The 12,978-nt window shown below is 42.0% G+C and overlaps 1 protein-coding gene and 1 pseudogene across 4 annotated transcripts in view; one reads left to right on the forward strand and one right to left on the reverse strand.

The window, feature by feature from the left end:
• The window catches only part of IL37 (interleukin 37), a 39,407-nt gene that overhangs the window by 18,841 nt on the left and 7,588 nt on the right, over positions 1-12,978 (forward strand). Inside the window, exon 2 of one of the 3 annotated variants that reach the window (XM_023194925.2) lies at positions 9,011-9,148. The exons of 1 other annotated variant lie outside the window; for it this stretch is intronic. The gene's annotated coding sequence lies outside the window, so the exon portion shown is untranslated. Of the gene's footprint in view, positions 1-9,010; positions 9,149-12,150; positions 12,651-12,978 lie in introns of those variants that run through there. One more of the 3 variants, XM_023194926.2, reaches the window with a different exon arrangement.
• On the reverse strand, positions 10,283-10,873 carry LOC111528229 (annotated as a pseudogene). The gene has a single exon (XR_002726915.3). The product of XR_002726915.3 is annotated as a glycine cleavage system H protein, mitochondrial pseudogene (transcript).

Genomic DNA, 12,978 nt, shown 5'->3' on the forward strand with positions numbered 1-12,978 from the left:
GAGGAATCGCCACACTGTCTTCCACAATGGTTGAACTAGTTTATAGTCCCACCAACAGTGTAAAAGTGTTCCTATTTCTCTACATCCTCTCCAGTACCTATTGTTTCCTGACTTTTTTATGATCGCCATTCTAACTGGCACCACTGTAAATTTTTATAGATTTTATAAGCAAACTGTATTTACTGTGCAAGAATTAGTTTATTTTTTAAACCACGTGTTGCAAACATACAGTGGTCAATTGTGATATCTGCTCAGTACAAGATCATCAGATCACAGCACAGACTTGAGGTAATTCCACCTAAAAGCAAAGCGACCTGATCCTACATTAACTAAGAAGGCTTTATTTATTTATCGCCTATACACAAGCCAATATGAAGAGAAGCCCTTAATGTGGTTAACTATGTAATTTTTCCTGACTTTTTGAAATACAGAGAAGAGCTCATGACTCCCCCGTCTCCCAATTCTACCTTGGTGGATTTTAGGCTGACCACAACTCATGGGTAAATGAGAGAAGAGGAGTAAGAAACCTTGCTTTCCCGGCCCGCTGCCCCCACCCTTTGTTTTGGCTGGCTACAGTGGCTCACACCTGTAATCTTATCACTTCACTTTAGGAGGCCAAGGTGGGAAGATCACTTAAACTCAGGATTTCAAAACTGACCTGGGCAACATAGTGAGACCCCATCTCTGAAAAAAGAAAGAAAGTGCTGGGCATGGTGGTGCATGCCTGTAGTCTTACTTACTCAAGAAGCTGAGGTGGAAAGATCACTTGAGCATGGGAGGTCAAGGCTGCAGTGAACCTTGATTGCACCACTTCATTCCAGCCTGGGTGACAAAGCAGGATGCTGCCTCAAGAAAACAAAAACAAAACCTTAAAATTTGCTTAATTCTTCTGCAGGGAGATCTGTCTTTTCTCTCCATTTATTTACTCAATCATTTATTTGCATCAGTATGGATTTATGGGTATTTATTTTATAATTTAGGTTATAATACAATGCTACATTTATGTGTTTTTGTTTTTTTTTTTCCCCAGCAAATTGTTTCAGCTTTGGCCATTGGTAGCTCTTACTGTTAGCTCCTGTGTTCCTTTGACATATCCTATCATTGCATTTTTTAAAGTACTATCTTATTTTCTGGCACTACAGGATGCTGTAGGCTCATTGCGCATCTTTTCTTCCCCATCCCTAAAATCAGCCATTTTTCTAAGGTCCCTAGTCACTGTTATTGGAGAATAATACTGGAAATTGAGATCTGAGCCCTAGGTATGCTCACTGTTATGGGGGTGTCATTGCTTTTAGGCTGTCTCAGTTGATTGATCAGGGAAATATATGTGTATATACCAAGTAGTATAGAGATAGAGCTATAAATATTTCTATATGTAGCCATCTGTCTCTATGTTAAACTAAACATGAGTTCATACTGATGTCTCCAGTTCTAATCCATTATCACACAAATCCTTCTAGCTTTACCCCCCACGCTTGTCTGTAAACTCTTAATCTAACAGTGAGAAACCTGGCTCCTACCACCCACCATCTATTTCCTCAGTTGTATGATTCCAGTATATAGGTACAATGGTTTCAAAACTGTAAACTTGAATTGATGGGAAACGACTTTATCAACTAGAGTACAGAGCTTGTGTACAGTACTTTTTGCCTTTAGTTTTACAGACTTTGCTCATGTCCAAAGTTACTTTAGGTCCATACCTTTCTCACTCATTCCGTTTATGAGGTTATTTTACACATTTTAAATACAGTTAGATTATTTTGTTACAGTGTGCATACATTTCATCCTAGGATTTAAAAAATACAACAGGCCGTGCAGGCTGGCTCACACCTGTAATACTAGCACTTTGGGAGGCTGAGGTGGGCAGATTGCCCACAAGTAATTGCCAAAAACCACAATTACTTTTGCACTAACCTAATACTAGTTTCTTCTTTCTACCTGCTGTATTTGTAGGTCCCTCTTAGAGGACTAAGGCCAGAGGCTCCCTTCAGTCTCCAAAAGCTTATTTGTGAGTGAGTTTGGAACTTAAGATGCATTTTCCAACAGAAATAATGTAATTTATGATGATTGGCTTCCCAGTCTCACCCACAAAAGCCCACTTAGTTCCTTTTATATCCCTAGGTGTAATATTAGCATTTTAATTATCTATACTCCATTTGACAACACTGTTTCTCTAGGAAAAAAATAAAAATTCCACTTGAGCTTCTTAGATTGCTTTTTGACAGAGACTAGATAATTCCTTGAAGTGAATGGCAGGACAGTGTGACTTGTAGGAGTAACTTGGGCAGAGAACAAACTAAAGCTTCTTTCAAGTAACAATGAACTTGGAAATTCAAGAATGAAAATGAAAGAAGAATATTTTTGGCCAAACACAAACAGAAGGTGTAAACCAAAAAGTATCTGAGACAGATCTCAATCAATTTAGAAATTTATTTTGCCAAGGTTAGGCGTGCATGCTCAGGAGACAGGTCTGTGCCTTTCTCTAAGAGCGATTTTGAGGGCTTCAGTACTTAAGTGGGAAAGGGCAGATACTGGAGAAAGATCAACTTTTAAAAGGTGTGGGGGCCGGGCGCGGTGGTTCACGCCTGTAATCCCAGCACTTTGGGAGGCCGAGGCGGGTGGATCACAAGGTCAGGAGATCGAGACCATCCTGGCTAACATGGTGAAACCCCGTCTCTACTAAAAATACAAAAAATTAACTGGGCGTGGTGGCAGGCGCCTGTAGTCCCAGCTACTCAGGAGGCTGAGGCAGGAGAATGGCATGAACCTGGGAGGCGGAGCTTGCAGTGAGCCAAGATCGAGCCGCTGCTCTCCAACCTGGATGACAGAGCGAGACTCCATCTCAAAAAAAGAAAATTAAAATTAAAAAAATAATAAAATAAAAGGTGTGGGTAGATAAGAGGCAAATGGTTGCCTTCTTTTGAGTCTTTGGTCAGCAGTTTACATATGAGAGGCGGGTAGACGAATAGTCACTTGTGCATTCATCTAGCTCAGTGAATCTGCATATTTACCTAAGATAAAACAAACATAGAGTGGAGGAAGCAATCAGATATGCATTTGTCTCAGTTGCAAAAAGGGGTGACTTTGAGTTCTGTCCTTTGCCCTGTACCTGTGAGGACAAGTTATCAATTTACATTGTCAGAGTGAAATTCAACAGAACTCTTTTAGGGTAAAGATCTGGGGGTCCACAAGGAATTTCCTAGTGGGCAATCTTGTGAGGGAGGTATGCAGCTTTTTTATCCTTGTAGCTGTTATTTAGCAATGAAATGGGAGGCAGATTTGCTTAACGCACTTCCCAGCTTGACTTTTTTCTTTGGCTTAGTGATTTTGGGGCCCCAAGATTTATTTTCCTTTCACAAAGGTGATCACTACCATAATATCTTCAGAAAAGGAAATGTGGCAGGCCGGGTCTCACTAATGCAGACCTCCATAACAACTGTTTCAGTACTAAGTGGTTAAGTTAAATATTAAAAGCCAGTGCCCTTACACAAAGGTTGGAAGGTAATAAAAGCCCATCAAGAGTTTTGCCTAGGCCTTTTCTGGGACTTAAAATATGACAAAATCACGAAGGAATTTTTAACAGGACCCATTTAGTATTAAACAAGTTTTATTGTGGGGATGAAGAAACTCCCCAGGCCTCCACAAACATGTTTATTGGTGTCTGAAGGAACTCCCCAAACCTCCATGATTTAGCAGAGGACAAGATAAGGGTAATCACCCCAGCACCTGGACCCATTTAGATTAAGTAAATTTATTGAGACTCCAGAGGAAGGTCTTCAGGACTCAGACCTTAGTTATAGATTAAAAGAAGTTAATCACTTATGTCTTTAGATGAATGCACACTTACACATAGACATATAGCTTAGAAGATATATAAGCTCTGGAAAATGTCGTAATTTTGAGTTGGTCTGGTGATAATTTCCAGGCCTTCTCCCTGTAACTGGTTGCAGAAATAAAAACTCTCTTCCTCCCCACCTCATCTGTGTCTCATTATTGGGCCACGAGAAATAGCAGCCCAGCCCTGTTTGGTCCTGGAACAGAAACTCTGGATGAACACTATCAGTAGAGCTCTTTGCCATGATGGAAATGTCCTACATATTTGCTGTACAGTAGTCATTAGTCACATGTGGCTGCTGAGCACTTGAAATGTGACTAGTGAGATGGAGCAACTGAGTTTTTAATATTACTCGATTTTACTTAGTTTAAATTTCAATAGCTGTATATGGCTAGTGGCTGCTGTACTGAGTAGTGTAGTTCTGAAATATGTACTTCAAGTAGAAGGAAAATGATCCCAGAGGTGAGGTCATAAATAGAAGAAGAAATGAAGAGCAAAGAAAGTTCTAAATATATGCAAAAATGTAAATGAACACTTATGCTATAAAATAATGTTATTTTAGAAAGTTTTAAAATATGTGGAATTAACATATATGACATTAAGAGCATATAAGTTGGGAGAGGATTGAGGTTAGTGAAGGTGTTCTGTGGCCCTTAAATTAGATGGGAGGAAAATAAAGCTACTCATTAACATTAGTTTTTTAAATAAATTGAGGATCCATGGATTACAGAGAAATTTTAGGTAAGTGTAAAAAATAGAAAATAAATGCATAAGTTTCAGACTAGTAGGAAGAAAAAATGAAATGATAGAAAATATTCAAACCAAAAGAAAGCAAGAAGGGGGAGAAGAAACAGGATGAGAATAATGAATAGAAAACACTATAACAGGCCGGGCGCGGTGGCTCAAGCCTGTAATCCCAGCACTTTGGGAGGCCGAGACGGGCGGATCACAAGGTCAGGAGATCGAGACCATCCTGGCTAACACGGTGAAACCCTGTCTCTACTAAAAATACAAAAAATTAGCCGGGTGAGGTGGCCGGCGCCTGTGGTCCCAGCTACTCGGGAGGCTGAGGCAGGAGAATGGTGTGAACCCGGGAGGCGGAGGTTGTAGTGAGCTGAGATCCAGCCACTGCACTCCAGCCTGGGTGACAGAGCAAGACTCCGTCTCAAAAAAAAAAAAAAGAAAAAAAGAAAACACTATAACAGTCATAGATTTTCAGTCCAAATGCTGTTTCATTGATTTTAGGGCAAACATTTATTCATATTTTTACATCTCTGAAATGGAGAGGCATATGCCAAGCTGTGTGTATTACAAGCTCTGTCAGTCAGCTTGTGTCAACTTGGTTGGAACTCTTCATTTGGTTATAAGTTGAGTTTTGTGTGTCATTGTCATTACATGTTTTGAGTTTAATTGCTATTTAAAATGTCTTCAAAAAGATGCCCTCTGCCTTGTCATAGACATAGAGCAGCAGGATGAAAATTTAATATTAGTGAAGCAATTCCATTCTTTTTTTGTAAACATCAAGAGCTATAAAAAAGAAGCTACTCATGACTTGAAGAAGTTGTGTACTTTTTCTTTGCTTCTGGGAATGTAAAACCAGAGAAATTGCCACATCTTGAGAATTGATGAAATAAATTTTGAGGTTCAGAGAAACTGATGTGATTGATTTATGCATATCACAGAGATATTGTTAAGGTTACTGTCCAGGACCTAATTGGTGGTGTTTCTCTTTTTAAATCATACATAAAATATGGCTGTATGTTACAATCCATAGTGTTTTAGATGTTTGATGTAAATGATTTATATTATAAAGCGGAATAAGGAAAGGAAACAGAACCCATGATGTTTTTGAGATACAGCTAAAATTGGCTGTGCAGAGTGGCTCACGCCTGTAATACCAACACTTTGGGAGGCCGAGGCAGGTGGATCATCTGAGGTCAAGAATTCAAGACCAGCTTGGCCAACATGGCAAAACCCCATCTCTACTATAATCCCAGCTACTTGGGAGGCTGAGGCAGGGGAATTGCTTGAACCTGGGAGGTGGAGGTTGCAGTGAACCGAGATCGTGCCATTGCACTCCAGCCTGAGCGAGAGTGAGACTCTCTCTCTCTCCAAAAAAAAAAAAAAAAAAAAAAAAAAAGACACATCTTAAATGTAAGAATGGAGAAGGTCGAAAGAAAAAGGATGGGAAGAGATATACCACACAAAAACTAGTTAAAAGAAAGCAGCTGTATCTGAAAAAGTGGACTTTAAGGAAATAAGCATTAGTAGAGACAAAGAGGGTGTCTCCTTAAAGATAAAAGCTTCAGTTCATCAGGGAGATGTAACAATGCTAAATGGGAACTGGCTCTGGAATTAGGCAGACTTGGGTGCAATTTTTCTTTTTCTTTTTTTTTTTTTTTGAGACAGAGTCTCACGCTTTGTGTCCCAGGCTGGAGTGCAGTGGTGTGATCTTGGCACACTGCAAGCTCCACCTCCCAGGTTCATGCCATTCTCCTGCCTCAGCTTCCTGAGTAGCTGGGACTACAGGCGCCTGCCACCACGCCCAGTTAATTTTTTGTATGTTTAGTAGAGACGGGGTTTCACCGTGTTAGCCAGGGTGGTCTCGATCTCTTGACCTCGTGATCCACTCGCCTTGGCCTCCCAAAGTGCTGGGATTACAGGCTGAGCCACTGTGTGCCACCTTGGGTGCAAATTTGAGCTTTCTCACTTATTAGTGTAAGACATATAGACAATTTCTATATCTTCCAAACCTCAGATTTATCGTCCATGAAGTGAGGATTATCATAGTGTTCACTAATAACATGGCTTCGAAAATATATAATGCCAAAATTGAGATCAAAATAATAAATCTACATTACATGGGAGATCTTAATGTACCTCTTATATTATTGATAGACTAAGATGACCAAAAAAATAAAAAGAGAGCAGTAAGGAGAGCAAACATTTAATCAATCGGACGAATACATTTTAATCAATAGGTTCCTCATGAATAGATACAGAATACCAAACCTAACAACTGCAGAAAACACGCCAAACATTTAGGTACAGACATTGTGGGAAAATGCAATCTTAAAACGAGTGGACTGACATTCAGAAGATGTTAATCAAAGCACTAATGATGGGGACCGCAACCATGTCTTTACTGACTTCCAGAGCTTCTTACAGTAAACACGAAATCACATAATTTCTTCCACTTCCCTACTGTTTCTTGTTCTGGGCTGTGTCCTGCTTACTGTCGAATATCTTGGCCCCTTAAAAGTTGCTAATCTTCCAAACCTCATTCCTGTGACTGGGCCCCTGGTCCTTATTCATGGGCCTTGCAGATACTGACTATGCTTATCTGGAGCATCCAGCGCCTACCATGTGACCCAGATTCCTCGTTGTGCTCCTCCTACCTAATGGGATTTGCTCATACCTGTGTGGGACCCCTCCCATTTTCCCCAACTGAATACTTACCAAGACAGTGCGTTGCCATACTCCCTTGGACTCTGCTCTGGGCATGAGACTGAATGTTTCCATTGAGCATCTGCAGCTGGATCAGTTTCCCCAGCATTATCCAACCCCTTGAGCATGCTTAGTCCTAAAGTGAAGAATTAGCCTTTCTATCCCTGCTGCTATACATGCCGGGACAAATCATAGGAAATGACAGCATCTTATGACAATGCAGGCTGCAGGAAGCAGGAGGCAGGAATCAAATTGGTGCTTATCAAATAATGCTCCAATTCTTTGAACATTGGGCTATACAATATGCCACGGATCTATACCCAGGTGGGTTCCCTATTACTCACTCCACTGAGGCCAGGTTGTGGGATTAGTTGTCCAAGAGGGAGTTTCAGTCTCAGAGCATAGGGTCATTCTGAGAATTACTAGCCCACACTTGTGTGGAGACCTCCAGAGAACAGAATCTGAGTTGGTGCTGAGTACTTCCAGGAGGAAATGAGTGGCAGGAGTGACACACTCGTCCTCAAGATGCCCACAGTCAGAGGGGAAGGGACAGAGCCACATGCATGAAGATCCTCTCCCCAGTACGTGCCAGTGACAGGGCTTCCTAGCTTTTGGGCCAAGGAAACAATGTGGGAAGCAAAAAAGGACTTCCCTTTGCGTGAAGACTGAGCAGTTTTACCAGACTCCCAGGGTTCCCTTCCACTCTGGTTTGAATGTGAGTGAGAGACATTCAGCTAGAACACTAGAAAAACTATTTCCTGAACCACTCGCCTTTAGCCCTGGAAAGTGTTGGATTTGTCCTTCGTCTTTGTCACAGTAGAAACTGCTGAGAGATTCAGAACTTGGGCTTTGGAATTAGACAGACATGGGTAGAAATCTGAGCTCTCTCACTTATTAGTGTGGGACGTAGAGCAACCTTTAAAATCCTTCCAAACCTCAGACTTCTCATGTGTGATGTGAGGATTGTAATACAGCCCACCTAATAGGGGTTTTTGAGAATTAAAAATGTTATTAAATGAACAGCGTTTAGCAAGATGCCTGACCATTGAAAATAACAAAGTGTTTATTATTGTTGTTATTATTAAACATCTTTTCTGCACCTTCTGACTGGGGGCATCATGTCATCAGAAATACCTAGGATGGGACAAATTCCTCATGGGCTGGGCCAAGGGTGCGATAATGGAGGAGTGAAGAAGGAAGAAATGGAGGCAGAAAGTCCCCAGGAGCCCAGCATGGTACAAGGCTGAGCTAGTGCTGCAGAGCCTCCTTGGAACAGCCACAAAGCTTGCATCTGGCCCTGGAAGAACCTCTTCCAGCTGGCAGGACCAGCCATAACAGTGGCCAGGGGATTTCCCAGGGCCACTGGGAACTCCTAGGAGTTCATTTGGACCAGGCCTGCCTAGACAGGGATTATAACAGGGACCCTTCCCAACTAGCAGGTGATTTACCCCTCAGTCAGAAGCTCAGGCATTTGTTTGATGGAAGGTGGAAGGCCCTGTGCTGGGCCAGTGACTGTCAGGGGTGGGTGGGTGGCTGGAAAATAGCAAATAAAACAATATGGTAACACAGTAACCACACACTATGTGAAGCTATAATATGGGTATCTGTGACAGGCAATTCTAATGTAGAGAATAATTCTAAGGTGCTATTCTCCCCCCATGCCATAAGCACACAGCCTCTGCCTGGGTTTCTCATTGTGGAATCTCTTCCTGGTCTTCTCATGCCCAGACAGAGGGGAGGACTCCTCCTGTAACACCGGCTCTCCTGCCACCTCCTCCCTGCAGCCCTCCTCAGCCTCCTCTGCACAGGCTGGCTTCCTCTCTGGTGCTGCAGCGCTCTGCACTCGTCAGTGGTACCTGCATACAGGTATTGGTGTCCTTGTCTCCCACCCTACATCACTGTGAGCTCCCCAGGAGCAGGCTTCCTGTCTGACTCACCTGTGATCCTCCACCTCCTACCCTGTAGTGCCTCAAGCATCGAGGACAATCACTGACTGCCCCTTAACCCAGAAATGCTGCCAAGACAGGAGGCCATGGCCCAAGCCCCTGGAATGGGGTATTACTATGTCAGCACAAAGACCTTTGCACAAATGAAGGCTTTAAAAATGCAGTCCTAGTCACGTAGAGGAGGGCTCATAGGATTCCCAGGAATCTGGAACATTCTCTGGAGAGTTTTCCCTCGTCTCTGTTAAAACTCACATCCTATGGCCCAAATAACAACAAAAAAATGGGTGTAAATTGAAATAACTTGTGCATGGGGGAACAAGCCCACCTCCCCCAGAGCTGCCAGAAGCTTCAGGTGAGGGTCCCAAATGCCAAAATGTCTCGTGGCCAGTGACCTGGGGTCACATGCTCTTTGCAGTGTCACCCAAGGAGCAGCAGCATTGGCCCCACAAAGTGACCAGGACCCTGGCTTCCCATGCTGGGCAGGAGCTGGTGTCTGATGAAGGGAATGCCTGGCAGCATGTGCTGTCTGTCTCCTCGTGTCAGCTTACCTGGCTTTGCTGGCAAGTGGCCACTTGAGTTTCTTTTTTTTTTTTTTTTTTTTTAACGAAGAAGTATTTTATTTTGCTGCAAAGCTGTTGCTTCACCATATAAAAATAGCACCAGCAAATGCAGTGTATTGCAAAATCAAGATAGTGGTGTGTCATCTGACACTGTACAAGCAACAAAAACCTCTTCACTCCCAGTTTTTTCCAATGGAAAGATCATTAAGTATTTCATCCCAAATCCAGGTATGGATATATGCAAGTTACAATATTATATAAGGCTTAAGAATAACAACGTTATCTTTGAATTATGTAATTTTTAAAACTAGTTTTTACCATGGATAATTTAATGAATTCTGAACACTAGAGCCTAGTCTAAAATCTATAATCATTAGAAAGTTAAAGGGCATTTTCCTTCATTAGCAGCGTTAACAGTAGTTTTTTTCTTCTCCATCGGTAATGCTACAAGTTGCTATTCTAAGTCTTCTATCCACCACTAATTTAAGATAATCTGCTGGGTTGCAGTATTTCATACTAGTTTATCTAAGGGTTCCATTTTCACTCCTCAATAGATTTGATGTATTTCTCATATGCTTCTTCACTCATAAGTTCATCTAGTTCTGAAGGGTTACTCAGTGTCATCTTGATCAGCCAGCCATCTTCATAACAAGATTTGTTTACAAGTCCTGGATTTTCTGCAAGAGCTTCATTAATTTCAGTTACTTCTCCTGATAAAGGAGAATAGAGTTCACTAGCAGCTTTCACACTTTCCAAAGCACCAAACTCATCTTGTTTGTTCAATTTTGTCCCAACTTCAGGTAGACTACAGTAAACAACATCTCCCAGTGCTTCCTGTGCAAAATTGCTGATTCCCACTGTTCCAATACCATTTTCTGTTGTTATCCATTCATGTTTCTCTGTGAATTTAAGCACCGAGAGCAGAGCGGGTCGCGTGCGCAGTGTCCGGACGGCGCCCATCCCCAACTGCCAGGGCCTCAGCGGGCAGGGCGCGGCGGGGGACGGGACCGCGCGCAGGGTGCAGAGCAGGTCCCGCACGCTCCGCACCACTCGCAGCGCCATGTTCGCAGGGACGGGGGTCGCAGCGCTACCTTGAATTTCTTTAAAGGTGGAATCTCTCAGTGGGGTCTAATCTGTTCAGAAATATCAAAAGAGTATCCTTGGGAATGGATGGAATTCCAGAGCCATCTGGTAATCCTCTTAAAACAACTCTTGGATGTCTCTCAGCACATCTGCCACCTTGAATGCAGGAGGCTGGTTCAAATGGAGGAGCATGGCTCTACTGCACCCTTTTTTTCCGGCCTAAAGTGCAAAAGGGGATACTTTTCATGTAAATAAATCAATTGCAAATGTCTAGTCATGCTGAGCCCTGTCTTGTGCTGTGGATACAAAGGAACCAAAGGCCTTTCTCCCCGCCCAACACACACATAACACACACACAAAATCATAAAAACATACATACCCACAACACATACAACACACAACACACACAAAAAATATATACACATAACACACACCAAACATGCCCACAAACCTGTGTCCAGAGATAGATCTCGCCAGTGGGTTCGTGGTCTTGCTGACTTCAAGAAAGCAGTCGCAGACCTTTGCAGTGAGTGTTACAGATGGCACGGACCCAAAGAGTGAGCAGTAGCAAGGTTTATTGTGAAGAGCAAAAGGAGGAAGCTTCCACAACCTGGAAGGGGACCCCAGCCGGTTGCTGCTGCTGGGTGGGGAGGCCAGCTTTTACTCACTTATTGACCCCTCTCATTGTCCGTTTCCATCCTATCAGAGTGCCCTTTTTTCAATCCTCCCTGTGATTGGCTACTTTTAGAATCCTGCTGATTGGTGCATTTTACAGAGCGCTGATTGGTGCATTTTACAATCCTCTTGTAAGACAGAAAAGTTCATGATTGGTGTGTTTTACAATCCTCTTGTAAGACAGAAAAGCTCCCCAAGTCCCCACTAGACCCAGGAAGTCCTTGGGGCCTCACCTCTCAACCTCATACATGACATGAAAATACATATGCACAAAACATACACACACAAAGCATACATGCATCATGCATCTCCCCAAATACACACATACCACAGAAACATACACACGGGAACTCAGCTACCTGTCAAAAGTCTGAAGGTGATTGCCTCTGCAGTGAGTAGTTAGAAAAGTGAATTTTTTTTTCCAATAAATTGAAGTCCTTAAAAATCACTGTAAGATAGAAAATTTTAAAAAGTATATAAAATAAAATATGTATGTCCTTTGGCCTAGCATTTACACATGTAGGAATTTATCCTAGTGGAGTAATCAATGATATATGCAAAGATTTGGACAAGCATATTAAGCACAGAATTATGTATGCATATATGTGTATATAGATATATATCTCATACATATAATAGCGTAAAAGTGAAAATAACTCAAATGTTCAAAATTGAGAATTAGTTAAACTATGATCTGTCCATATGTGACATACAAGTTAGCTGCTCCTTATTCTCTCGAGCTTCAACCTCCTACAAACAAACAGTGTCCCTTGTATATCAGTATTGGTACAGATCATCGAACTTATTGAGGTTTTATATGGGACAATAAAGGCAAAGGTTTATGCATGCTCCATACTACACTATGTAGCAACCCCTATTACAGACAAACTCTTCTCTCTCATTTCCCTTCCTTTCCGGAACCACTTGGCTGAATCTCTACAAGTCTCTATTGCAACTACCACAACATGGTGCCCTCCCCGCATCTCCATCTTCCCTGTCCTGAGAGCAAGGACCTGCTGCCCCCACACTCACATCTTCATTCAGTCCAGAAGTCAGCACCACAGAAGTGCCCACAGTTACCCCAACCACCTTCTTAGAAGATAAGTTAGTGTTTGTTTTGACTTTTTAAAATTTTTACTTCCTCTTTTCCTTCACAATCTCATCCCATCCCAAGAGGTTTATCAAGAAGTTCTCTAAAGATATGTGTCTCCTTACTGGGAATTTAACAGACAAATCAGGGATTTGTATTCTAGCCATCAAGGGAATAACATTTTTCCAGGTCTTTAGACGAATAATGGAATACCTTGCAGTAATTAGATATACTATTGTAGAAAAGTATTGATGAAATGGAATGATGTTTGAGATACCATATTGAGTAGAAAATTCAAGATACATTAAGTGGGAAATGTATCTTGCAAAATGATTTGTCAGA

The sequence above is a fragment of the Piliocolobus tephrosceles genome, chromosome 15 (assembly GCF_002776525.5).
Source record: "Piliocolobus tephrosceles isolate RC106 chromosome 15, ASM277652v3, whole genome shotgun sequence".
In the NCBI taxonomy this organism is placed as follows: domain Eukaryota; kingdom Metazoa; phylum Chordata; class Mammalia; order Primates; family Cercopithecidae; genus Piliocolobus; species Piliocolobus tephrosceles.